Below are 10133 nucleotides of genomic sequence, written 5' to 3' on the forward strand. Positions count from 1 at the left end.
CAGGAAGGATTTATTGCATGTATATTGTTTCCCTGCTGCAAAGAGAAATATCCACATAAGGGAATTTAAAGAATAAGTTCCTATCTTTAATTATCTTGACATCTAAGGTATCTAAAGCAGGAGACAAAATATGAAACATAAACCAACTGCTAGTATTCACAAAGACACAAGAAGTGAGCATCTAAGCAGAGCGGTAGCTGGAGAGAAAAATTCTCAGCTTCAGTAGACTCTCCTGATCTAGGGTTGAAATAGTTTCATTTTGTTGGAGACTTGGTAAGATTACAGATCTCAGGGAAAAAACTCTAGGCAGATTCTTCCACAGCACCCAGAAAAAAACTGAGGTGACAAGAATTTACGTTCCTTATCAAGTTGCCAGCCTCTGAGGGGCAAAATCTAGATTAGAGCTGAGAGTTTGCTAACAAATCAAGTAAAAGACTTGCTTAGAAGGATGAATCCAAAGTTGGGGTTTTCCCCCCATCATTGTAAAAGTATGTTTGTTTGGTGTAAAACAAACAAAAACTCACAAATGGTAGAAAGGAATGCAGAGAAGCTAAGAAAATTTTGTCTATAATTATACCACCCAGATGAAGCGATCACACTATGCATTTTTGGTAGATTTCCTTCCAGTTTTCTTTTCCACTGAATTTCTTACCTGATGTCAGATTATATAAATTTGTTTCCAGCATTAATTTAGCATTATACCATGAACATTTCCCAGCCTCATTTAAAATGTCTTATTAGCATTATTTTAAAAGGTGCGTACCATTTTGTTGTTTTTAAAGGTTCTTTTACAGTGGCTATGTGCAGATCCTGGAACATTCTATACGAGAGATCCTCCCCATTCTAGAATTTTTTACATCAGTGGCAAATAGTATCCACTGCGGATGGAAAATGAGACAGGGTGAGGCAGAAATGAAGCAGTGAGCCATCGCTTCATGGAAGACAGTCACAACAACATCAAACATGTTTAGGACAACAATCCTGCCCTGTCATAGCCCAGCAAGTCCTTGCAGGGTCTTCTGGCAATCCTTCTGTAGCCCTCAGTATAAGGGTTACAGACGTCAGAAACCAGAGGTTTGTTTCCTGAAACCTTGAGTAATCCATGGAAATGGGTGCTGTGGAAGCTCTAAGAGACTGGGCCACTTCTGGTTTCTTTAATGAGCTCCTCAGGACTTAGTGAACTGAACACTCATCTCCAAATGAGAAACCTTCCCTTTAGCAAGCTTTGGATTCAAGAAAAAGTCATGCACATCAGGAGGAGAGCCCACAGGATTGTTTCTTCTGCCATCAATTAATGCCCATTGCAACAAATTCAACTGGATCTGATTTGTGTGTTTTTTACTGATTGGAAGAAGTTTCACCTGGAACGTGCAAACCATGCTGACGTCAGACAGAAACGTTTCACATTTGGGAAAGAGAGAACAGATCTGCAGCAGTTTCAGCAAACCTGCAAAGCAGTTCTGTCTTGCAAAGGTGGGTGTGGAGAGCGACGCGCCATTCTGCCATTCTCGTTAAACCTGTCTGGTAGCTCCCTGAAGTTTTAACTGCTTAGCAACTTGGCTTCGGGTGGAATCAAGCAAAGCATCTGGAGTCCTTTCCCACCAAGGTACTGAGGAGACATGTCACCTGTCATCTCCAAACAATCTTTTATTTTGCTTTACTGAGTAAGGGAAAAATAACCTCCTGATTCAAAATTAGAATTACTGCATCCTAAAACAAAAAATCAATATTTCTGTTGGTTTTGCAGCCGTGAGAAAATATGTAATATACAAAAGGAGGGTTTTTTAAAACCTTTTTAACTACAAAGGGAGTTGTCTTTGTAAGAGGGACTTATATTAATATGAAAAACATCTTCATCCCAGTGTTATCAATACAAATAAATGTTAAGAAAATGAATGTGTTTATATAATGAGGGAAGTAGAAAGAAGGCAAATGTATTGTAAAGTAAAACAAACAAACAAACAAACAAACAAAATGATGGGGGCCCCTGGTTGGCTTAGTCCATAGAGCATTTGACTCTTGATCTCAGGGTCATGAGTTCAAACCCCATGTTGGGTGTGGAGCCTATTTGAAAAGAATAAATAAATTTTTAAAAAGTAAGATTCATTTTTTTGAGAATTCACCTAAATTTGTTTTTTTCAATTTATTCATTTATATTCAGGTTAGTTAGTATACAGTGTATTATTGGTTTCAAGAGTAGAATTTAGTGATTCATCACTTCCATATAATACCCAGTGCCCTCCTTATGCCCATCACCCATTTAGTCCATCCCACCACCCACTTCCCCTCCAGCAACCCTCGGTTTGTTTGTCTAAGAGTCTGTTATGGTTTGCCTCCCTCTCTGTTTTTATCTTATTTTATTTTTCCTTCTCTTCCCCTGTGTTCATATGTTTTGTTTCTTAAACTCTACGTAAAAAGTGATTCATTTCTTTAAAAAGGCAATTTTTAAGCCACATATACAGTGTGGCCAGATTGTTTACATTAAAAAGTATGTGTTAGAAAAGACATATGAAGTTGATCTTAAGGTGTAGAGCTTATTGATGGGAAGTGGCTACATAGAACACTTACTTGTTGGAGTATACATTTCTAATAATAGATTTTTAAAATAAAGGTATGCAATTTTGTAGGAAAATGGTAGCTTCCATATCTAGTTTTGAAAATGAAGGGGAGATTCCCCAATACTTGAGTCATAAAAATTTGGTGTTCATCAATGTGAGAATAAAAATTATAAGTTCATTTATTTCTACAACACCTTACAGGGTTTTTAAAAAAATGTTTTAATTGTAATAAAATAAATACAATTTAAAATTTACCCTTTTAATCGTTTTTGAACGTACAATTCAGTGGGATTAAGTATATTCACAATGTATGCAACCACCACCACCCATTGCTAGAACTTTTTCATCATCTGGAACAGAAACTCTGTACCTATTAAACACTAACACCCTTATCCCCTCCCCTAACCCAGCCCCTGGGAACGTCTGTTCTATTTTCTGTCTCTATAAATTTGACTATTCTAGACTCCTCATATAAGTGAATCATACAATATTTGTTATTTTTTGTCTGGCTCATTTCACTGAGAATGATGTCTTCAAGGTCCAACCACGTTGTAGCCTGTGTCAGAATTCCCTGCTTTTTAAGGGCTAAATAATATTCTATTGTATGTATAGACCACATTTTGTTTATCCATCCGTCAGTGGACATTTAGGTTGCTTCTACCTTTTGGCTATTACAAATAATGCTACTATGTTGTTTTTTAAGTAGTAAAATAATTATAAACTTACTCTTCCCTTTATAACTTCCCCTCTTCCCAGAATTAATAACTGTCCTATTTATTTATTTATTTATTTATTTATTTATTTATTTATTTATTTTTGCTTCACTATCTGTTATTACTAATTTATTCCCAAACTCTCCCCTAGTTGAGTAAATATTTTCTCAACACAAACATCCACAACAGGTATTCTGTTAATTTCATCTTCTTAAAGAAATCCTTCCTGGTTGGGGGCAAGGGGGTAGTGGTGGGAGATGGGTGAACCGAGAGAAAGAAGTCAAAAGACAAACTTCCAGTAACAAGGGTACCCGGGTGGCTCAGTTGGTTAAGCGCCCAACTCTTGGGTTTCGGTTCAGGATCTCATGGTTTGTGAGTTCAAGCCCCCCATTGCACTGTGCTGACAGTGCAGAGCCTGCTTGGGATTCTCTCTCTCCTCTCTGCCCTTCCCCTGCTTATGCTCTCTCTCTCTCATTCTCAAAATAAATAAGCATTTGAAAAAAAAAAAACTTCCAGTTACAAAATAAATAAGTCATGCGGATGTAATGTACAGCATGGTGACTATAGGGTTTTTTAAATGTTTGTTTGTTTGTTTGTTTGTTTGTTTATTTTTAGAGAAAGAGAGCTGAGGAGAGGCAGAGGGAGAGATAGAAAATCCCAAGCAGGCTCTGAACTACCAGAGCAGAGCCTGATGCATGGCTTGACATCATGAACTGTGAAATCCTGACCTGAGCTGAAATCAAGAGTCAAACACTTAACTGACTGAACCACCCAGGTGCCCCAACATGGTGACTATAGTTAATAGTACTGTGTTGCATATTTGAAAGAGAGTAGGTCTTATAAGTTCCCATCACAAGAAAAACATTTTTTATTGTAACCATATGTGGTGATGGATGTTAAACTAGCTTGTGATTAAAAAAAAAAAAATCCTTCCTGGAATCTTACGGCTTGCTCTAATCTGAGCTGAGTGCTTCTCAGACCTGCTTCTCCACAGTTGACCTGGGAGATCCTTCACTGTCACGCTTCCTTTGCCTGCTGTGTGTTGGCTATACCTTCTGTTTTCTGGATCCTATGTCTTTCATTCTCTTGGTTTATTCCCTCATTTTGATGGCACTTGCCTTCCACCAACCTTACTGAGAAAAACTGCATGGGAGATACCTTTTTTTGAGAACTCGTGTGTCTGAAAGTGTCCTCATTCCACCACATACTTGACTGATAATTTGAGTACAGAATTCTAGATTGGAAATCATTTTCCCTCAGATTGTCAGAAGCATTGGCTCTATTGACTTATGTTTGCAGAGTTGCTGCAACCACTCTGAGCTCTGAACCGCTCTGGTTCTCTGTACATTTTATGAAACTTTCAGTAATCAGGATGTTCTACTATTTTTAGATAATAAAATTTAGGGAGTTCCACCTAAACACCATTCTTGTTTGGTCCCCAATGCAGGAGAAAAAGAGTATATTACGGTTCTCAGAGACAGGAACAAGGTCAGCAGTCATTAAACATGGCAGTTATTGGAAGAAGAGGAAAGTGGATTTTTTTTTAATTTAACACATACGGTAAATAAATGAGTGAATCTTCCTTACGAGGAGAAAAGAGGGCCCTTTTTTCCTCTCTTATCCTCCTTCCTTCCTTCCTTCCTTCCTTCCTTCCTTCCTTCCTTCCTTCCTTCCTTCCTTCCTTCCTCCCTCCCTCCCTCCCTTCCTTCCCATCTCTCTTTCTCTTTATTTCTTTCCAGAGATGGTTTCTTTATCTGGGAAAAATAATTTCCTCCACGGAGACAGACCTCTCTCCTGGAAATGTAACAAGAGCAAGCAGCCTGCTCTAACTCTACTTCCTAGGCTCCACCTACTTGCTCCTGGTCAAATTAAAATGGAGTGGCAAGAGAGGTCCACAAGGCCACCCCAGTGACAAGAGAAGGAGGAGTGACCTCACCAGGCTTCACCTGTGCTCTTTATCACCAGGGAAGCCATCGAGCACCTGCTGTCCATCCCTTCTCAGCAGGTCAGCCCCACCCCCCACCCCTCACCTGGCTCTCACTCTACCTCATCTAATTCACCTTTTTCCATTCAAGTGAATCTCTCCTGCTGGCAATCGAGCTGTCTCAGTTCAGTTTCACATTCCATAGATTAATCCATTCCATAGAGTAATCCATTTCCTAACCCTAACCACTGTTTATCTCCCAAAATCTCTAAGAAAACAAAACCCAGCCTGGTCCCTAAGTCACCTTTACTTCTTGACTAAGTTAATGCCACATGCTCCATACATCTCATCAATGTAACCTTCTGATTTAAGCTGGTCTCCTCTCCAGCTAAACACTCACCTACAATGAAAATGAAAATGCCATTGTGTATATTTCAAGTGTCACTATGCATGTTAGTAAATGGTTTCAATGGCCATATTAAAAATTCATAAAGGATAGAGAAGACAAAGGGACTACAGCCCTTCCCTTACTCTGTCCTTTGTCTCTCTTTGTTCCCATAGTGGTCACAATGGACAGGGACTTGATCATGTCCTATTCAGAGTGGATTGCCCCATTCCCTTCCCCACTCCATACCACACACCAGCACCAGACTAACCTTATGGAAAGTTCTCCTCATGTTCTTCTCCTCCTCAAAACCTTCCTGGACTCCCCACTGTCAGCAGATAAGAGACACACTCCCCAGCCTGCCATTCCAAGCCCTCCACAACTGTATTCCAATCTACCCTCTACACACACTGTGTTTCCCTGCCTCCATACCTTGGTTTGTACCCATCTCCCACTGCAATGCCCTCCTACCTTTTCCACACATTCTGTTAGGTTCACGTCAAGTCTTCCTCCTTTATGAGATCCTCCCAGGTCACCAAAGTTTGTGGTTCATTTTCAAAGTTCATCTAATCATCTATCTGTCTATCCATCCATTCCTTCATTTAGTAAAAAAAAAAAAAATTTTTTTTTGAGTACTTAGCCAAGCATTGTACTAAATTTGGGGGAAGCAAAAATAAATAAGTCATCCTTCCAATGCTGGCAGGATTGACAATATAATAGAACAGATAGTAGCTACCATTTACTGTGAACATACTATATACCAGGTGTAGTACAAAGCATTTAAAACATTTTGCCATAGTTATCTTCAGAAAACACTGTGAGGGAGGTATTGAGATTCTGATTTTATTGATGATAAAATGGAGTCTCAGCAGTGTCAGGTTACCTGTCCATGGTCATTCACATGGTAATTAGCAGAGCCAAGAAAAAGAGTCTATAAAAACCCGTCCTAAGGTCTTGACTCCTACGTGACACATTCTCTCTCACCACACTACCCACTTCTTTCTCTTTCTCTCTCCCCATTCCTTCCTCCCACTCTTTCCTCTGAGCTCAAAGCATTTGACAATTTTGATCACGTACTACACATTTTCTCTTCACATTTCCTTGACTGGTTATTTGATATTTTGTATACTTATACCATATTTCCCCAATTAGAGTTGCAAATGCCAAGAGACAGAGGGAATTAGGAAAGGATGGGGTAAAAAATATGACTTTTACCGAGTAGGATTAATATATTTGTTCCACTTGTAACAGCTTTGTAATGTCAACACCTCAATACTTTATTGAACTAGGAGGAGACCATCCATACATTAAATACAAATCACTAACATTTGCAAACAATGACTCCCAAACTTTTAAATTATGAGGACCATTTTATTGTTAAAAATTGCAAACCTGCACGTAAGCAAAGTTACACTTCTGACTGCAACTGACGGAGCAAATACAATTGTGTATCTCAATACTGTTGAGAAATAATACACGTAGGTATAAAATATTATTTATGCAGTTACATTTAATGCTTGCAAACCCATGGCAAACGCTTCTGGTCTCTTCAGGCATCCACATCGCAGAGACTAGAAACCACTGATATGAGTTTGCTGACCCTGAGCTGAGAGTAGACAGGATGATGTCACCTTGTAAAGTGCATTCTTCCCTTCTGAGTCCAGAATTCTTTTATGAAGAGGAATCTTAATTTAGGGCAGAGCTCTGACTTGTATGTGTCTTCTGTATTCAACAAGAATACAAAAGGGGGTTGGGTCCCAGCTCACTGATTACGCAATGCAATTAGTACAGGTGTTAATGGGATTAACAGTAGTGGATTCAGTGGAACAAATTTATACCCAATTCAGCAAATTCATTTTAACTGGCACTTACCTCTCCATAATACAGATCGCACAAAAGTTTGAGCTAACAGATATGGGTTCGGTCAAAGCTGAAAATGTACTAATTGTCAATTGATGACAGAATGGATGCCATGGGAAGAAGAGAATCACCCTCTCACCTCTCTTGCCTTCTGTAGAAACTTTTATCATAAATCTTTGCATTTTATCTAAAGGCAAGGCACGCCTGGGTGGCTCAGTCGGTTAAGCGGCCAACTTTGGCTCAGGTCATGATTTCGCGGTCCATGAGTTCGAGCCCCGCATCGGGCTCTGTGCTGACAGCTCAGAGCCTGGAGCCTGTTTCGGATTCTGTGTCTCCCTCTCTCTGACCCTCCCCCATTCATGCTCTGTCTCTCTCTGTCTCAAAAATAAATAAACGTTAAAAAAAATTAAAAAAAAAATAAAGGCAAGGCTATATTATCTGGTTAGAGAGTGTTTGTGAATGTGCCTGCAAGAAATCATTGGAAGCACCAAATATATGACTTACTGCATAACAGGAAAACACTATTCAGTATTTTTTTCATACATCTACCTAATGCTTCCTTAAGGAGGCCTAAAGATCCTCCTGACATGAGACTTTAAACCATAGGCAACACACAAGTGTAGGCTGTGACTCTCACCAGAGTAGTAGAGCTGAAAGGAGAGAGGGCAGCCTAAAATCCAGTAAGCAATTAACCCACGAAGAAACAGGCCCACTCATTAGGCTGCAATCCATTGTTGTTGCCTAATTGACAAAGTGATTAGGTTTAATTTTAAAAGTAATAATGATCTGGATTTATTTGAATCTAACCCATCCAAAGTTTATACTTATTTATTATAGAGAAACATGCACAAAACTATTATCTTCATCCCAAAATGTATGTAGAGCTCTCATTATGTGCATGCCATAATTAAAAGCAACAAATGTCTATTTTAAGAGGTGAGGTGTCTCTTGTACTGTAAAGGTCAGATCTATAAATATTCTATTTAAGCTCCTAAGTCTCTGTCCTATATGAAGAACAGAACTTTTCCTTGGAAAGTCCAGCCTTCACACAATGCTTAGCACATAATAAGGCTCAGAAAATGAATTCATGAATGAGTTAGTGAAAGGGATGTCTGTGGTTTCAGCAAACAGATGTCTAAACCCAGACACTCCACCCTTATTCAAGGAAAACAGAGTCTCAGGCTCAGGCTGATAACTAAAAAGCCATACGTTCTAACAGTTGGGTTTGTACTCATTTCCCCCTTCCAGGTCTAAATTTCTTATCGTTATTTATGTATTTACAGTTTATTTATTTATTTTGAGAGAGTGTGAGCGGGGGGGGGGGGGGCAGAGAGAGAGGGAGAGAGAGAATCCCAAGCAGATTCTGTGCTATCAGCACAGAGCCTGATGAGGTGCTTGAACCCACAAACCATTAGATCATGACCTGAGCTGAAACCAAGAGTTGGGTGCTTAACCCACCGAGCCACCCAAGGGCCCCTCTTATAGTCTTTACAAAAAAATCTTTAGGGGGCACCTGGGTAGCTCTGTCAGTTGAGCATCCGACTGGGGTCATGATCTCACAGTTCGTGAATTCAAGCTCCATATTGGGCTCTGTGATGATAGCTTGGAGCCTGGAACCTGCTTCTGATTCTGTATCTCCCTCTCTCTACCCCTCCCCCACTTTCATTCTGTCTCTGTCTCTTTCAAAAATAAATAAACATTTAAAAACATTTTTTTTAATCTTTAGGGGTGGAGCACCTGGATACCTCAGTTGGTTGGGTACCCAACTTTGGCTTAGGTCATGATCTCACCAGTTCATGAGTTCAATCCCCACATCGGGCGTGCTACTGTTGGTGCAGAACCCACTTCTGGCCTTCTGGTCCTCTCTCTCTGCCCCTCCTCTGCTCACTGTCTCTCTTTCTTCCCAAAATAAACAAACATTAAAAAAAAAGTCTTTAGTGGTGCCTGGTTCAGTTGGTGGAGCATGTGACTTGATCTTGGGGTTGTGAGTTCAAGCCCCACTGTTGGGTATAGAGATTACTTAAAAATAAAATCTTGGCGGGGGGCACCTGGGTGACTCAGTCAGTTAAGCATCTGATTCTTGATTTCTGCTCAGGTCATGATCTCATGGTTCATGAGGTCAAGCTCCACATTGGGCTCTGAGGCTCAGCATGGAACCTGCTTGGGATTCTCTCTCTTCCTCTTTCTCTGTCCCTCCCCCCCGCAGTCTCTCTTTTTCTCTCTCAAAATAAATAAATAAACTTAAAATAAAATGTTGGAGTAGGGCCTGGGTGGCTCAGCCAGTTAAGTGTCTGACTTCGGGCTTGGGTCATGGTCTTGAGTGTGAGCCCTGCGTCGGGCTTGCTGCTGGCAGTACAGAGCCCACTTTGGATCCTCTGTCTCCCTCTCTCTCTGCCCCTCCTCTGCTGACATTCTCACTTACAAAAATAAAAATTAAACATTAAAAAAATTAAAATCTTTAAACAATTTTTAACATATGCTTATTTCTCTTGTATGAAAATATGACTATAATTAATATTAAAATGACACCATGGAATATTGAATTCACTGACTAAATTTATTTATTTATTTATTTAGAAGAACGAGTGGGAGACAGGGAAAAGGGAGAGAGAGAGAATCTTAAGCAGGCAGCACGGAGCCCACTGCAGGGCTCAATCTCACAAACCGTGAGATCATGATCTGAGCCAAAATCA

This window comes from Felis catus, chromosome B2 (assembly GCF_018350175.1).
Source record: "Felis catus isolate Fca126 chromosome B2, F.catus_Fca126_mat1.0, whole genome shotgun sequence".
In the NCBI taxonomy this organism is placed as follows: domain Eukaryota; kingdom Metazoa; phylum Chordata; class Mammalia; order Carnivora; family Felidae; genus Felis; species Felis catus.